The sequence below is a fragment of the Bombus vancouverensis genome, chromosome 10 (assembly GCF_051014615.1).
Source record: "Bombus vancouverensis nearcticus chromosome 10, iyBomVanc1_principal, whole genome shotgun sequence".
In the NCBI taxonomy this organism is placed as follows: Eukaryota; Metazoa; Arthropoda; class Insecta; order Hymenoptera; family Apidae; genus Bombus; species Bombus vancouverensis.
The window spans coordinates 5,291,833-5,310,694 of record NC_134920.1 but is presented as its reverse complement, the minus strand read 5'-3'; the positions used below and the strand labels follow the sequence as shown (position 1 = coordinate 5,310,694).

The 18,862-nt window shown below is 40.4% G+C and overlaps 1 protein-coding gene, 2 long non-coding RNA genes and 1 other non-coding gene across 5 annotated transcripts in view; 3 read left to right on the top strand and 1 right to left on the bottom strand.

The window, feature by feature from the left end:
- Positions 1 to 18,862, bottom strand: part of LOC117157793 (uncharacterized) — a 130,768-nt gene that overhangs the window by 18,846 nt on the left and 93,060 nt on the right. The window lies entirely within an intron of this gene.
- The window catches only part of knockout (Stork-head domain-containing protein knockout), a 111,456-nt gene that overhangs the window by 2,983 nt on the left and 89,611 nt on the right, over positions 1 to 18,862 (top strand). The window lies entirely within an intron of this gene.
- On the top strand, positions 4,071 to 5,307 carry LOC143303278 (uncharacterized). Its single transcript, XR_013059415.1, has 2 exons — positions 4,071 to 4,433; positions 4,513 to 5,307. It is a non-coding gene; the product is annotated as an uncharacterized LOC143303278 (long non-coding RNA).
- On the top strand, positions 7,599 to 7,700 carry LOC117157879 (U6 spliceosomal RNA). The gene has a single exon (XR_004464329.1). It is a non-coding gene; the product is annotated as a U6 spliceosomal RNA (small nuclear RNA).

The following is an 18,862-nucleotide window of genomic DNA, read 5'->3' as shown; positions in this document are numbered from 1 at the left end:
GAGGTGAGATCGCCTCTCGTTTCGAGACTCTTGAATCTGCATCGTTCGTCAGATATCCAGCTCGATTACTCGAACGAAGGTTAACCCTCTCCATCGACGCTTCTTCCGTTTCATTTAAACCGTAAACCAGGAACTGTTCGACTATTAGCAAACGTGTGTTGCATTGAACGAGACAATGTAAAAAAAATCACACGATAAAAGAGCCAGGATTTCCATAGAAAAGTTCTGTTTCCACGTTGATGAGAGAGACCGAGGTTGCGTTCCCCGCGGAATTCTTCGTTTTGAACCTATGTACATTGTTCCATGTTGGCAGACGTCATAACAGTAATTAAACGTAATCTAGCTTCGGAGAGCCGCGCTGGGAACGAAGAAAATAGGGGACGTTATTAAGTTCGAATTCGCGCAGACAATAATCAAGCTGGATTGCGTCCCTTCTTAGAGGAAAGTGGCCTAATCCACTTTTCGTCTATTCAATTATACCAGATTACCATGGGAGATTCTTCTGCGTTCCGCTAACGCGAAACTTCATTAAACTTTATCTTGGGACGTCAACAATTTCTCGCTATATTTTTTCCAGATCCCTATATTTTCTAATAGCAAGTACTCAACAAGAATGTTAGCTTTTAGATTAGAAAAGTTCCTTTGCAAATTATTTTTATTAGTCTCGATGTGTCACAGCATTTAGTTTATACAGTAAGCGAGAGTAGGTTTGAATCGGGATCAGATTAGATGAGACTTGGTTTAAGGTTTTAAATTCAATTATATCCAGATTTGAATTCAGCTTAAATTTCACAAGTTCTCTATATGCTATAAAACTAGTATTCTCTGATTCTGCTCGCCGAATACTTATAATTTGAATAGATAATGATTTTTAATTAAACAAGGCAATATATGATAATTGCAAAAAGTTTTTTCTACGAAAAAGCAGGGATTAGTTAAAAAATTTTCGTGTTAAAGCAGCCTAAAACTCATTACAAATGTTTCCCAATTATCGATAACAAGTTTAGCAAGGAGCCTTTAAATTTTCAAGAAAATGTCGGTATAAAATAAAGCAAAAGAGCTAAAGATAATAACTTCGACAGACGGCGGGTTGAAGAAGCTAATCGAAAAGTCGTTTGCTTCACGAGGCAAGTTCGCGAAGAGACGATGGCTTAATGTTTCACTGATCGAACAACTCAGGAAGAACGTGGCCGTTTTCATCCGGCAACACGAAGCACCAAACGCTGTCTATACTGCTGCAATCTTGACCTAATCGGCGATTCATCCAACAGGCGGAAGAGGAATGCAAATGATAGATCACGTCGCGAGTGACGTAACGTTTGTCCAGGTTTGCGCAACGCCACCGTTTCACGGTCAAAACGTGCGACACGTAGCTGAAACCAGCTGGTCGAACTCACGGCTAAGAAGACGATTTATGGTCCTCGGTGCAGGGAAAGCAGAAATATTATCGTTTAGAATACATTAACCTTGCGAAAATGAGATTTATGTATTCACGATTTGATCGAAAGATTTGCGGGATCGCGTACTGTGCACGCGAATACATGAGATCTGGGTCGAGATATTATTGAATTCTATTATCACGTTCGTCTTTGTATCACTTGAAACGTTGATTGTGTATCTACAATACTACTTGAAGTAGCGTGTTATTGAAAAGACTACTACTCTCGAAATAAGCGAAACATTTCGACTATAATCTTAACATGTTTATAAATTCATTATTAAATCGTATTAAACCGTGTCATACATTCAAAAACTTCATCGACAAACAAGAATCACTTTTTCAAAATACCTCATTCTTTAAAATTATCAGCACATATTGCAAGCCACTGTAAAACATTGTTTGTCGTACTTTGTAAAAAATCATCTCTGCTATGTACAGACAAGACTTTATTTGCCTTGTCAAATTAAAAGATTAAATTCCTATGTTATACTTATGCACGTAACCTTGATCTTTCATGCAAAACCATTGCGTCACACGTAACTATGTGAATGACATCATTAAACTGTTGTTTACGCAATTTCATATTCTAGAACAAATGGTACATATTCTAGAAAAAATGGAAAAATTTGGAAATACACAGATTTGTTCTATTCAGTAGATATAACAATGAACGTTTTACTTCGGATGTTTTATACATTTTACATTTAAGTTTCTGAAGTGTATCCTAAAGGCATAAACATCCTCGATTTAGATACCACGCGTGCTAACAACGTGTTAAAAAACGCAAAGACTATACTTTCTAATCCTAAACGTGTCACGCCAAACTACTATACAAATTCCATATAAATCCTCAAACAAATGCCGCTACCGTCGAAGACACGATAATTAACGACAATTCGAGCCAGCGTTCTTCGTGCCACGCCACGTAATATTTGCATCCAAAGAGGCTAGTCGTTTCATTGTACAAGTGAGCCGCCGTTCTTTCTCCAGACACCGATCGTTAGCAATAGATGAAACGTCGTAAAAAATTAGCGTTGTTCAAACGACTGCGCTGTTCGTTGGTAGCGTGGAAAATTACGGTTTACGCCGAGAGCACGCCGTTTATGCTTTTTACGCTTTGCACGCGGATCGCCGTTTAGGCGCTGTTTACAACGATCCTCAGGGCGATCCGCGAAGAGTACGCTAGGCTACTTGTAATTCAGCGGCTGGATCGGCTGAAAGTAAGTTAGTCCAGGGTTACCGGTTCCCGTGGTAGCCGTTGTCGTTCAGTCGACGCGACAAAAACCGCGTGAACTCGGGCGTGAACGCGAGATCTGTCTGCGAACCTGTCGCGAACTCTAACGTTCCGTTCGGATCGGCCTTCCTCGTTCATCGGCGTCGCTTCTTTCGCGCTTACGAAGCTGCACCGTGAAGTTTTCCTACTTTTTACCAATGATAACGAGTAATGGGTAAATTGAGGGAGAATTGTTAGAAAATGATGGAATTTTTTGAGTGGAATAAAAAGTGATTGAATTTCAACATAATGTCTGTGTTGTTTCTATAGCCAAAATTTGGATAGTAGACGAATAAACAGGTACAAGTACTGCTGATAGTACTTAACAAGTATGTACCATCGATACTATTGATGGAAAGTATTTTCTGTTTCACGTACATTTTTGACGAAAACATAGCGCGTTGTCTTTTTATTTCAAATATATTCCTGTCTGAATGTTGTCTGTTTTTTGAATGTCCATTACAGTGTGTTTGCTAATATTTCAATTAGTGTTATGACAGATTTCTTCGATTCGTAAACTCGTTACGACATGGAGCTATTTATTGCATTACGGATGCTCTGTTCCGTATGAAAAGACTTATTCTACATATAAAAAACGAGCAAATATCCTGAAAATTTCCAAGAAAACTTCAATACGCGATATCTTAGAGACCAAAATGCAATCAAATAATAATCACAAAACTAGACTAATTTGGTTATTAGAAGAAATGTTGCCAATGAAAGTAACAGACAGAGAGTTTCTTTGATTATTTTTCCGCGCTATGAATCACCAAAAATGTATCGTTTTTCTCTCTATAAAAACAGGCAAAAAGAAGACGTCATTGAAATCAACGCGTAACGAAGTTCTTGCCCATTCCCATGGGCAAGCGAGTAGAACGTAAAACCAGGGAAAAGCTTGAAATCGCGGGGAATTGGTTGGATCGCGCCGGTGAAAGAGACTTTAATGCCCGCTAACAAGAAAGTCTACGGCACGAAGGTCGTGGTAAAACGAGGGACGAATTTTAAGGGTTCGAGAAGAGAAAGGCAGAATGGAAGATTGGCGATGTTAGAGAACAATAAACGCAAAGTAACGCGGCAATATCGCCGGCAATTAATTCAATTACACAGTGAAAGGAAGTTCAATGTCGACTAACAAGGCTCTTCGCGGACGTCACTGTCGCAGCGTACGATCGTGTCTGCATACACGGGTTTCTTTCTCTTTCCTTTACCGCCGTTTCCATATTCCTCGGCTATGAATGGGACACGCGATAAATCTGTCAGGAAAAAGCGAGTTGCTAAGGAAACCGCGTGGCATCCGCGTTTGACCTGGACTCGACCAAATGTTATTTCCTGCCAGATTAAAACCTCTATGCAGATATTTCGATTTCATCCGATATTCGATGCATAGGTGAATTAATCTTTTCATTCCTACGATTAGGTTACGCGTCATCAATTTAATCCTGCAATCGCCGTAAGCTCAAGTGCTACCTTTCTGGTTTCGTTCTTTCTCCAAACGTGATTAACAGCTTTTCTGTAGAAGAAAGCGTGTTTCGTATGGCTCGATTAGCTTTGTTATTCCACTGTGATCGCAAAAGAACATATAAATTATGTTTCGATTTTTTATTATTATTTCAGATTCATAGAAAATTTGCTACAAGTTTCCAACACGTACAAAATAAGTCCATATTACACCTAACTCGGCAGCAACTTGTCTCCAAAATTGGAATCTAACATACGAAGGTAATAATCGAAGCCAAGGCTGTTCAGGTTCTGCAAACTTCATGATTTCTGCACGAATAACCCAGTCGTTTCGCAATAGGATTTCAGACAAATGAAGATAAATATAGTAACTATTGATGAAGCGACGCATGCAACGACCTTGCTGAACAAATGCTACGATCACCGGTACAATCACATGTCGTGTCACTCTTCTATTCATCCTTTGATTCGATTTCCCATACGATTCGCACCGTGCGTTATCTGCAATCACCACGTTCCAACGTTTCAATGTATCCAACGGACAAATGAAGAATAATTGCCACGTAGATAAGTTTAAAACGGACAACGGCGTTAATTTTTGTCAATACACGCGGGTCGGTAATCGATGAAGTAAGGGGGATAATTGATAGAATTCGTGGAGGGGACAAACGATCGCGTCGATTACTCGGGGATAAGTTATTTTCTCCGACGACGACGTTGGTCTCTCGATCGATCCGCGGGATGGCCGTTAATAAATCGCCACGACGATAAAAAGACATTGCGAATGGTGCTTTTCCAGCCCGCGGGGCAGCTGTCGCCGCAATTACTTCTAATCGGTTTAGAAAATCCCGCGTGCCGAAACATAGCTACGACGTCCAATTAAGGAACATCTTCGACGATCGATCGCGATCGCCGAGTTCTTTCCGCGCTCGGTCACTCGACCGCGCGTTGCTGATTCGGCCCTTGATTTCACCACGCGCTCGATAACGAGCATCGCCAGCGAACCTATTAAATCTCTATGGTATCACTACGTTATGCTGCCTTTTGCTATTTGCTACAGCTTCCTGTAAATTGGATTGTGTAAACTGTCTTTTTTTTGTAAATGAAGCGGAAATAAATATAGGAAAATTTGGAAGATTCTGATCATTTAACGAGAATCACTCAAACCTTTCAATATTTTTCGTCGTTAAAAACGAGAGACACGAATGAATTCTCATGGCAGAGATTATTCATTTCTAACGTTATACGCATACTATGGCGCTCGTAAATTACAGGATTTTTTGTATTTTATTTCGCTTCTGCTATGAACGCTAAGTAAGCAGCGTATCATTAGTCAGACATTTTCGTGTATTAAATTTAGATTATTCAAGCAATGTACATCAACTTTTCAAGTGATTCGAATAATTATGAGCGGTAGTGCAAGTGGTTCTAATTCGATGATCAAAGACCGTGTGACGAGGAAGATAAACGTGCTTTAATTACTTGTTATATAATTTCCAGATGAAATAACAAATGAAAAACAACATTTCTAACGAAGATTGAAGAAGCATACTAAATTCTGCGCAAACTTCAACATTTTAAACTACCTTAGTACATGCTACAGAAAAATATTAATGCAATCGATTGATAAATTAATTCATAAATTCGTTTATTTTACTTTTACCCGGCCATAAAGTAGAAAAATGTACTTATCCCTTCGAGAAACTCGTCGAGTTTCCGGTAAACGTGAGCAATAACCAACCCAACACCGTGGACATTAATAAATCGGTCATTTTCTTTACTTTTTGGGCGGGACACGCTACACACGATTTCTACTCGCATGTAATTTCCAAGCGATTGCACTATTTGCAGACAGAAAGCTGCTGTCAATTACTCTTCCTGTAACATCAATAATCACGGTGTCTTGGAAGTGATTCAGGGGAGCAGCTAGAGGAACATTTGTCAATCAGGGAGCACGAAAAGAACCGTTTCTGATAGTTTCGAAATGTAAACTCTAAAACTGGACCGACGTCGTCGATCCTAATTTGCTTCTTGCTCCAATAACAAATGAATAATGAACTCGAGTGAAAAAAAGATCCATCCGTTGCCTGCTTCTTACTTATTCTAACGGATGTGATCTGTCGTAGTGCTCGAGGATTTCAGTTTAATCTAAATTACCAGCAAAGTTACGATTAATTATACGCGCGAGAAAAACGAATACCAGATACGAATTGTCTTTCATCGTCCACGAATGCCAATTTTACTGTTGAACCATCGAGAAACGAAAGGCAGTTAAAAGCGTTGAACGCTAAGCTATCTGCGACGACGAATTCAATGTATCGTCACCGCAAAAGGATCGATATCGTTCGACCAAACTACCGAAAGAATATTACAACGGACCGATAGAAAGCTACGTATCTCGATTCCGTCGCGTTTCATTTCTCCAACGAGCTAATATATGCCATGTCCATTTTAACGCATGTAATTACGATTGCAGCAAAAAAGCCAAGTAGCCATTGGATCGTTAATAAGAGGCGACTTCGCGCCAGGAAAAGTTCCTAACGGGCGTGTCAACCATACCGACACCATAGGCGAGTTGCCTGGTCGAGATAACTAGCCGTCCTCGATAGTCGATTAATAAAGAAATTATACGACGTAAACAGTGACCAACGGTGCTTGCGTGCCCCGTGACGACTTGCAGAAGATTTCCAGTTGCTTTTCTAGAACCGCATTAACTATAGCGAAGGCTCGCGCGAACGCAATTACTTCTAATCGTTTTAGAAAATCCACGATGTCGCTGGTTGATCCAGTCGAGACCAGACGCGAGCTGTGTGACTAAGCCGTCCTTCTGGTTTCTGTACGCCGGCTTTTCAAACCTCGTCCAGGTTTCCCCGACGCGTCTGCTTTAACCGTATCTGGCCGATAATGCCTCTTACCCGGTTGTGCATACAAGTCGCGAAGGAAGAGAGGAACGTAGCCGAGAAGCACGTTGATCGTTCCTCTTCCTGCAGCCGGTCTTGTTTTTCCCGCGGAATCGAGCGTAGGAGAAATTACCCGGTCGTCGGCTCGAAAAGCCGACCGACGATCGTTCTCCCATTAGCCTCGTTACGTTCGAGAATGGGTCGAGGAACTCTCTCCCTCTTCTCTCTCGTGTAAGTACGTACGTGGCTTGTCGCGTCTCTTCATCCTGTTCGACCGCCTCGATCGATCGCCACACAACCATGTGATAACGACCGGTGACGAGATGGTTTCTAGGTGACGTCGTAGGTGGACTGGACAACATGAAAGTTGCGTTGCGCCTGATGGAGGATTCGATAGTGGTTTTCGAGACGAGACAATGATTGGAGATGAAACGAAAGGGGACGGAATATTGTTGTTGATAATGAATCAAGATATACCTATAGCGTTCTTACTTAATAGACGCGTTTTCACCTTGGTACTTATTTGCTTCGATAGTGGGAACGTATTAAAATTAGAACGATATAGGCAAGATTAGCGTGGTCCTCGTATAAGGATAACACACAGAATCCTGAAACGTTCCATTTTGTCTTTGTACTTCTGAAGGATTTGTCAGTGGGTAATATTAACGTATAGCTTGTTCAAATAAACCAAGTATCTCGTACTTGATCCTTGGTGATACTGGTATTTTAAAGTAGGTATTTCTTTACTCGTGAAATTTGCAGGTTTTAAAAAACACTTTAGAAGAAGTGAAATATTTCAAAAGGAATTTTATCGAGTAGCTGCCAAGTTTTATTCCAGCAATGCTCTGGTACCGTGAAACTCTTGAGATCTATCACGTTGGCAGATAAAAGTTTGTTTGAACATAACTATGCGTTGGCGTGGAACTTTCGTGGAACGGTTGTACAGAGGTACAGAGCAATCTCTGTATCCCACCGGGACAAGAAACGAATTCTACGAGTTGGCAAACCCGGCTAGTTTTCTACTAGCTTGACTAGTTCATTGAACGTCATGCTTTCAAATCCAATTGTTCCAAAAACGATCCCAAAGTTTCCTCCAACTATAATCAGCATCGGGCCAGACGGAAAATTACTCGCCTTCGGGCGAGCAAAAGTTTTTCAAGCAACTTCTCTCCTCGAGGACAATGACCGATCTTATTCGGAGCAAACACGAGTACTTCGTCGAAAAAAGTTTGCCACAGAAGTTTCCAACTAACGAGTGCACGAGATAGTTAAACGATCTACCAAATTAGTTGCATCTATACAGAATTTTCTAAGAAGATAAAGAATTATTGAATTTTATTGACTTTTATTATCAGATTCGTCTTTGTTGAAACGTTAATTGTGTATATGCCAGGAGCAATATATCGATAAAAAGGGCGCTGTATTTGTCAGAAACGAAAGATTTTAGTCGAAATCTTAACACGTTTCATTATCTAATCGATTAAATTATACCGTATATGCACGTATATTGTGACTAAAGTTAATGAAATTTGGGGATCGTAATATTTCAACGGTTAAATTAACTTTTATACTATCACGACGTATTTTATCATAGCACTAAACAAAGTTTGATAAAGTATGATTTTGCTAAGAATCTTCAGAAAGTAGGAGAGTCTTTAATCTCATTCCCCAGAAGAAATTCCCCAGTTAAAAGTTTAACCGAAGTAGTTTGAAACTCATCAGAGCACACGGGATGGCTGTTCAATCTGTAAAGTTAGCTTCGCCAATAGACGATCTTTTCGAAAGAAAAGTAAAGTGAAAGAGCAAAGAATCACACGTTTATCGAGATGCGTATCTATACGAGATTCGTTATTTATCGTTGGTACCGTAAGCACCTTCACCTCGGTGCGGTAACGAATTTTTCCGCTATAGATCGGCAATGTTGCTGATATTTAGTTAGCCTGGTACACGTGGAAATTGGCGGCGAAAAATGATCGACTACGTGATTCGATGGATTTGAAAGTTTCAATTAAAAGCGCCCCGGATATGAGTGGCGGGCACCGTTTCTCAAGTTTCACTGGGATCGATCACGTATTTCATTAGAATTTACGTACTCTAGAACATGCCGGGGCGGCTCGTTACCTTCGAAATCGTTGCCTTGCAGCTTTTCGACTCGCCTATACCCAGCTTACTTCGTACGATTTAATGGCTTAATCGTCCTCCATTTTTCGCTTCGATAAACACTTCAATCTTGCGTAGTAATAGCCGCAACGATTTGCTAAATAAGATATCAAGATATGGAGATTTGAACATTTACAAGATTTGCCACTCAGAGATTAGAAGATTTGAACAATTGATAGATTTGAATGTTTAAATATTTGAGAATTGAGATATATTTAAGTATTTAAAGAGTTGAAAATCGAAAGATTTTAAGTTCGGAAATTTGGATAGTGGAAGACTACAAAATTTGAAAATTTGTATACTCGGAGGTAAATATTTAAAAATTTAAGAGATCGAAAGTTTAAATATTCGAAAGTTTGAGCTTTGTAGAATTTTTATATTCGCAAATTTAAGTAAACCAAAAATTAAACAAATTCGGGAATTTGAAAATTTGAAAATATATTCTTCTGCAACTTCGCGCTTCGTCGAAACTTGATTTTCTACGTATGTAAATTTCAACAATCTATCAATGTGTCAACTCCGAATGCAACATGCCAGACCTTGAAAATCACATATCAGGTGGGTAGTAATCAGTTCAAAAGTACAATGCTTAGTTCGTAGGGGGCTCGTAACAAAGTTGTAAATCAGCGGTTCGCTAACTTTCTCGAGACGTCGTTACTATCGATCATGCGTGCAGCTGGATGGAGCTGTTCGCGTGCCATTTCGCAAGGGGCCACGTTCGTTCTATTCTTAATGTCCGCGTGACTCCGTATATGGAAAGTGCGTGAAACGCACAGCAGCATTCCATATAACGAGGCGCACGTCAGAAACGGAGAAATGAATTTTCGCGCGTTTTCACAATTTGACTGTGTATCGTCTTTAACCCCAAGACGTGCAATTAGCCTCGCTAAATAAAAAGGAAAACGGTCGATCTCGCGACTCGTTTCTCACGCCGTTCGCGAGACCAGACCGCCATCGGTAAATTGTTGGCTCGCGCTGTTCGCGAAACGTCCATTAATCAGAAGCAATAACGCCGCGACGTCGGTGCATCCTGTTTTTACGGTTATTGAAAGTTATTACCTTGTGCAGACTGTTTCGGAATTATAGGCTAACAGAACTGGATGAGAGGAGTCGAAAGCTAGCAAAAAATTCTCGATAAACTTGTGTCCATAAACTAATGTTACATGGAATATTCAAGTTTCCACTTTGCGTGAATGTACATTAGTTCTCTTTTCACATTTTTACCTTATAGAAACGCGACTTTGTTGAAAATAATTCTCCGACGCATTCATAAGCTGTTTCAAAGAAGATTATTTTCTATCTACTTCTTTGGAACATCCTATAAACGAATTAAAAAATTAGCGAGAAACAAGTCATGTTAGTAGTGAAACGTAGAAAGAGAACTCATATACATTCCACGTTCTACTTTACATTCGGTATTTACTTGAGCATTAACATACATTCGTGGAAAGTGGAGAATCGAAAAGTGGCAGAATAATTATTCTGTTGTTTCTTTTTTCCTTGACATCACATAACATTTTTTAAATATCGTATTCTACACTAACTTTTAGTTAAAAATCGGCCTCTTCATTCCGCGTCACAGACTTTCCATCTCGTTCGACCTAACCGACTTAACCTCGGATAAACGAGGACCTCAGAACAACCAAATTTCAAGGCGAATTTTCAAGAGACCGCGAAGCGGACTCGAGCCGACCTCACCAACAAAACTGACACGTGAAAGGCGATTTTCCTCCTGGAATCGCTCAGTAGCGTTCGAAGAGTCCGTTAAACCCGTTTCCGTGCAAAAGGAAGCCATCGCGTGGCACGCGTTCGCGGGAAGCTTTCAGGACGTCGACACGCAGGCAAATCGACTACCCGCTTCCTTTACTTTCTATGAGAACCGCGCTTAACCGGTAAATTATGCGCCGTTGCGGCAAGAAGTCGCCACGCGAACCGTTTCCGAACGATCACGCCCGATCGAACGCTATCTAGTTCCTAAACTCGTGATTTCCCACCGAACGAGTCGGCAACAAGAAATTTACCCGTTTCATCGGATGTAAAACGCGTTTACTTTCTTCTCTCGGTGGATACTTTTCATCGTGGCCATGGAATAAACGGATGAGAAAGGATGATTTACGTAATTCCACGGGCACATTTCCATCGAACGATCGACCAGTGGGGAAACGACTGTTACAGCCGAGTCGTAAATTTGCCAACTCGATCTCCCGATTGTCGCGTTAGCCTCCTAGCGGTTATTTATACGTAATTCCCGGCGATTTACAGCGACCTCCGTTTGCGTCCATCGCGATCGCGCCGGAAGTCGAGGATACGCGACCCTTGACAGGCCAATGTGAACGTGCACGCGCGCCTTCCTGTCGCGCGTGAAACGCAAACCGCCGCGATCGACGCGGATCGTAGGATCAAACGCTACACTCCTAGACGAAAACTCTTGCGAAATAAACGTCCACGTGACTTTTCTATTCCGAGCGGTTACAAATAGTACTGGCGACTTTCTACGCAAATCGCGTCTTAAGAAGCGTCACAAATCATACGCTGCATCCCCGACCGATAGTCTCACAGACAGTTTCACGAGATTTACGTTTGCTATTTTTCTCATTCGACTAGGCGAATCTCCTGTGAGCCATTCGTGTCCTCGATTAATATTAGTTGCCGACCGAAATCTCCAGGTACTTACAAACATACATACGTGCATCGTAGAAATCTTTCTGTTTCCATGGTGTTTGTCGATTATTTTAATCCTTTGCACTGGATCGTTTGTTTATTCAAACCTAGTACTTTTTAATATTCTAGGCTTTCAAACTTTCTGAAAAAGTTCTTTGATACTAGAAACTCTCTACTACTGTTACGTCCGGTGACTCTCTTCGGTCGAGGCGTCCACCAGCTGTGCACATAGAATTAAGCGGGTCGTAATAATCCTAAGGATCGTACATAAAACGAGGTTTTTTGATTTACCGTTAAGACCGGTAAGTGGCATAAAACATCTTCGATTCAAGAGGTTCCTTATGGTTATTGCTCCATCAGATAAAAATTGGGGAAACGTGGGTGTTTCCCGGGATTCCACCCGCAAGCGACCAGTGGCGGGGCGATTACCAGCGAACAAGAGTTTTCCTTTGCAACAGCATCGTCACCGGGCTTTACTGGATCTACGACTACAGATCAGTCAACATCTCTGGACTGGATCTACGACTACAGATCTGTCGACATCTCTAGACTGGATCTATGACTACAGATCAGTCAACATTTCTATACCTTCAATCATTCACCTACTTCTCTTATTCCTTACGCAACAGCGTAACTATCTTCTCTACAAAGTTGTTGGAAATATATATTATAAGCTGTTAACCTGAGTGTTATACTAATGCAACCACCCCTATTATCCTAATCGAAATAGGGGATCAATCTGTTCGTGGCGTCGATTATTCTAATCGTAACGGGAATTTATGACTCCCGTTGACGCGCTTCCTCGTGATCGCGTCTCTCCGTGACTGGTCGAATAAACAACTACGTTATCATCAACCATCTGTTAACTCGAATGTTCCGAACATTTTCAAGAGAAATGAATGTTCGGAGGAAAGAAACTCAAGGGTAAAATACCACTGAAGTCACCAACGATCCAACTCACCTATAAAGGTGTTATTATCCTCCGAACTTTCTCCAGTTTCGTGCTTTCCGTCAATAACGAATTTCCATTTGCGAAAGAAAAAGAAGAAAATCCAGCCAATATATGGTAATAATAAAAATTGCTTCCCGTAAATCCGAAGAGTGGCTTTCGCTTCGAACGCACAATTTGCTGAAATCAGTCCGTTGAAATTGATCTTGGTCGTGCACACGGAACCATATTCCTTTGCCAGTTCGTCCAACGAAGCTCGCTGTACTTACAAAAATTGATGTCCGCCCCGAAAAGAAAGTTTCGTTCCGTTGGTTTCCGATGCGACTTCCTACGTAGTCGCGATTTCTAACTTCGCGCAGCACTTCCAGCTCGGAAAGCCGGTTTTCCGATGAAAAGTAAGAGCGTTTCACGGTAAGAGGCGTGGATGCGACTCACAGTGTTGGCCCTCGTGATTTGTTTGGACGTGGAACACGTGTGAAACACCCACGTTCCGCCAGAGTTTCGTGGGGGTCTCTCGAATTTCATGCTTTCTCCGTGGCAAAACGGAATTCGAGATCTTGTGCCGGTCGAGGCGCGTGAATAGGCCATCCGGAGACCTGCGCCGCTTTTTTTCAACTGTTCGTACCTCGTCACTCTTCGGGTCAGTGGCGAACAATTGGCCTTCGTGAAAGCCAAACAACGTGTCAGTAAGTCACGCCTTTCAGTTGAAAACAAGGGATGAAGGGTAAGGGTTGGCTGACGTACTGACACAAGAGGATTCAAGCTTCGTATGTGTCGTAGGAAGCTGAAAGGATGATTAGAGAAAGGAGTGCAGGTCTGATTAGTTGTTTCTGACAGAGCTTTTACTGCCAGAAAGACAGACACGCGTATTGGCGAAGTGCTTTTAGCATTTAGTAAGCTCATTGACGAAAGTGTTGTATACAATCTGGGATAAAAATAGTTGTATAGGTAATGCACTAGTTTTATTTATTATACTGCACTCTTTCAGTAGATAGATCATTTATCGAATAATCGAAATTAACGTTTGCATTTTCGTGTAATACAAGCGTCGTAATTTGTCGTATCATTTGAATCGATTTGTAACAAGCCATATTTAACAAAATCTTATCGATATTTTCTCTTTTCGACTACCTGTTCATTTATTTTTGTCTTCGATCGTACACAAATACTGTAAATAAAATAATGTTAGCACGACGCTAACGTATAATACTTCTTTTGTCCCTGCGCAGTCCCGTTAATCATCTTTCTAGTTCTGCACGGCACTTATTGTTAGTTAGAAGAGATCAATCATTTAAGGTGTAAGAATCGAACGTTTTGATTGATAGATCAACAGATTGACAGATTACTTTGGAGGATAATGTGAAGCTTTAAGAGTACAAAATGGTTGTTTAATTTTTGTCAGTGTTACAGGACTCATTGTCAGCAAGAGAAAACGATAAAGTCTCGAAAGTGTCATAAATTAGATTCTAAGTACTTTGTACTGTGTCATGGGTCAAGTTTTTGCCACTACGACATAGAGAAATGGTATTCTTTGTAAGAATCGCCGGCTCCGAAGAACATTCAGACAATATACGTGCAACAGATGTACCACGGTGTGTACACTTTTCATAATGTTTAATCTTAAAATTTTCTGGCATTTCTCTTTCAGAAAGATTCAAACGTGAAAGTCGTCGGATTACTCTTTGAAGCTTATAAATGACGAAATAATTCAAAGGTCTAACGTCGTTATCGTCATATTATTATTAAAACGTTACTAACTGATTAAGCAAACATTGCATTTATTTCCGATGAAACTCATACTAATTTTAATGCATTACATAATAATGTATTTATATCGTCAATAATCGACAACACAATTTTCCATATATCTGGAGAAATATTCAGTCGTGAAAAGGTTAAAGCGGTACATTTCACATGCCCTATCCGTTGATCCCAAGTATTATTCGCGAAGTATCACATTCAAGCGATTATTCCGCGATAAAATCCTGAAGAAATGGTTAAAGTTCCTTCCTCTGCCATCGGCCGTTTCAGAAAACTCGTGACTAAGGGGCATTACTAGATAAGCATCGCTTAATCAGTTCGTGCCCCGGGGCCACGAATAAAAAGCGAAGCAATAATATCAGGAACGAGAACCATATCCCAGGACGCAGCTCTTTTCAGCAGTGACGTCATGGCGCATTGCGGCTTTTCTGCTTGACATGGTTGCGTATCGGAACTAGTTTTTCTATCGCTGCAGCAGTGCCTAGCGCTAGTTAACTCGGCATAACCGAGAGAAGGTGAAAGAGCAAGCGTGCGTTTGCAAAGGTCAAAAGTATAACTCGTGACACGCGAAACGCTCATATTAACCACTGTAATAAAAATGTTCGTGCCGAATCTGGCAATAATTAGCAATAATAAAGCCCGCAGATCGGCTGCAATGCCTGTTCGTTTTGCGAACCAGAACAAGCGGAAGTTGGCTAACCACAGTGAAATATATCGCCTGATGATAAGTTTCAAATAATTTCGTAATGGTCATTTGCATCGTAAAGAATTTCGAAAAAGAAACATGTCAAATTTGCTTATCCTTTTCATCTTTGTTGAAGCGAACAGTTCTGAGAACGCATATGGATGCACGGTGTCATGTGGAGATTTAACTGCACGTGGTAAGAATATGTGCTGCGTACGTGAAACCTGTAAGAGTGTAATGTGCTTGTGAACGAGAGAGTTTTTTTACGACACGTCAGAAAGTACAAGTCATTCTAACCTGGTACAGCAGTGTAATTGAAACATATTATCACATATTTAACTCAAGTGTTTCGTTCATTAGCCGAACACGCGATTCTTACACAGAGATCGATTTGAAGCATAATTTAACTACGATTGCCAATTTGGAATATTTGAATAATAATACTGAAAAATAGAAATGATTCTGAATTTTCATATTATTATAGGATCAAGGATGCTTTAAAATTTTCTTATTTAAAAAATATAGGAAAAGAAGAAGAAATTGCTATTCTACGTTTAGTTGTCTAATGGAATAGAAATTATATTATATTTTCATCGTTCACATTAAACGGTAAACCGTGATCATAATGACCGCACCGTAATTAGTGATTCGTCGAAAAATCAACAGTATCTAATCACATGCAAATAGTAGCTGACATTATCATGCATACGATCTAATCTTTGAAATGGACTTCATCAAAACTTCGTTTGAATAAATTTTACACTGCTTCTTATGTAGGTCGAAAAATATCATAACATCTCGCGTACCCTGTTCACCTTCTCGAACTATGCCAAACTATCTGCGATCCGACACACCACGCCCTTCTTAAATAAAGATATCTAAACTTTTTCGAATTCCAACGCGAGATTTACTCACAAACCATTACCCTATCTCGACACTCCATCTCGATGCTAAATAACTCGGCGAAAGATTAAAACATTCTGTCCTTCGTTGTTCGATCACACCGGTATCAATTGTACAATCACTCGTACATTGTACAATCGACCAACCATAAATACGAATAATATGTATGTATCTCGTTAATCGTGTCAAAACCATAGAGTAGAATTTTTCTAAACTTTATTTATTGAAACAATTCGTATCTTGTCCTTGTTGACTAAATCGACTTACCGGAACCTGGACTTCTATTACGATATTTAAATGTAATTTAACGTCTTCTTCGAGTAGTCTTCAAGTAGCGTGATATTTGTATCTTATCGATAAACTAATGGTTGCAATTATAGATAATACAAGTATAGATAAATATACAGTGGCTACGAAATAAGGCGGTTCTTCGTTAGGTTTTACATTTCATTTTCAAAAAATCAATTCTTTATAATTATATGCGAGTACAGTTAAACGATACAAAATTTAATATACTTCAATATAATCGATTAGTATGTAAATGTGATAATAAATACAGTGCTAATAGTTTCCGCTAACTGTTCACTTACTTTTGTATATTCGTGTAACGTGAAGTTCTACCGTAATTCTTGATAAGCACTGTAGCCATTCTCAACAAAAAGCATCCATAATTCAATAAATTCACCGTCAGGAATCGGACGATTTTCTCAAACAGCAGCGCACGGAAGGCTTGGAAACCGGTCGACAAAAACAGCGTCGGCCATTGACTACCGGTAATCCTTGACGATCCTTTCTCGTCCTGTGCATCGAATAAGCTCCGTAAGGTAATTCACGCGGCTTGCTTGCACGCGACACAGGATATCCTTGAAGCCTGCTAACGGTGCTGCTGGGATCGGCCCGCGTCTGCTCGCGATGCCACGGGAACCTCGACTGAATTTTCCCATAGACCGCTCATCGCTCGTGTGCACACACGACTAGATAATGCCGAAGCTCGCGAGCTTGTCACCGGCACGCTCGTCGTGCACGTGTACACCTGACCAGGCCGATCATTCGAGGTAACGGAGCCTGGTTTCGATGGCGTTGCGGTTTCACGGAACAAGATTTTTACCGGTCGTGTGTTGCTTCTAACCACGCGATCCTTTCGTTCGAATTTGGCTCTTTACGCTTGCTAAGTCTTTGTACTTGGAATACTAGTACAAGGCTGGTACAATTTTTTTTTTTTGGTGTCATGAGTCATGAGTCATGTGTCTTATAAGCATATCAAGTTTACAGAATTATTAGGTTATCCTAAAAGTTTCTTTCGTTTTAGAAGAAAATAATAGATGCACAACATTTTTTGTTTTAATGCAAACGAAACGTGTCCTACGACAGCTAGAAGACAATAGAAGATAAAGTCCACAACATTTGTCAGATTAGGTTTCATGTTTGACCCACTGTAATTCCTTTTTGCAGCTGTGTGTTTAAAGCTACGTACACCTTTTAAGATTATTAGCGATTACGTTAAGAAATTGTAATCGTTAAGTCTTCGTGCTGTAAGTATTGATTGTTCTGATACGATTACTGTGATATCACGACTCACGAGTCTTCTGAACTGATTTGATTGGCAAAATGATTTGGGCAGCTGTGTTTTTTAGCTGTTCTAAATTTTAAGAGATATAATAAAGCTTCGAATTATTCATAAATTGTCTCGTTCGCGATCATATTCATGAAACATAGTTCCTTGCAACGTCTACACGTTTTTGTAGGTTGTGAGAAATAGCACTATTCGCTGATGAGTATGCACTTTCGAATTTCGCTTGAGTCATTAACGATTCGATCAAAGTCTCTGACTCTAGTGAAATATCGTAATCTTTTGTAATCCACTGCAAAATTAATAGCGAGTTGACAAATTATTGTACGAATAGCAATCCCATAGTTCTGTTCTAACGTGCGTGGTAAAGAGACAAAAACCACAACGAATTATCCGTTATTGTATCAGGCAGAAAAAAACACGCAACCTTAGCGGTAAAGTAATTTTCATTAGAGACATCATCGATGTTATCCGTCAAGTTATAAAGGAGCCCGTAACATTTACAAACAATCGCATGCAGGATAATTAATGAGCAAGGTGTAGCAAAGGTTTTCATAGCCTCAAGGCCGGCGTTTCTATTTATACCATGGACTTCCGGATGCGAGACGCAACCACGTGGAAAGCAATATAGGTTTAGGTGTACACATTGTATTTATAGAGGAAAGCTTCGAAATGCTTTCTCGACGTATCTTGTCGTTTATTTTAGTACAAGAACGTCCCTGCAACCACGATGGAACGTGGAATACGTAAATGTTTGCATTCCAAAAGCCCAGCAAACTTTGGCTGTGAGATATCTACGACGTACAACGTATTAACATTTTCAACGATCGAATTATAAATTCCGGCTCGAGCTAAAATCTGACGCAAGATGATTTAGAACGTGGACGGCCGTTCTAACCCGGTGCGATAAACGAATCGATTAAAAATGCATCGTAAAGTTTCGCAGCGGGCAATATGCGCTCGCAGAGAGGAAATCCCTGGTGAACATGTTGCTGAACGCGTGCAGTGTATACACGAGTCCCTTGCAATATGAAAGGGTCCCTTTAAGCCTCGGAGATTCATAGCGGGGAATCAAATGTAGATGCAGACGCGCAGAGCAAA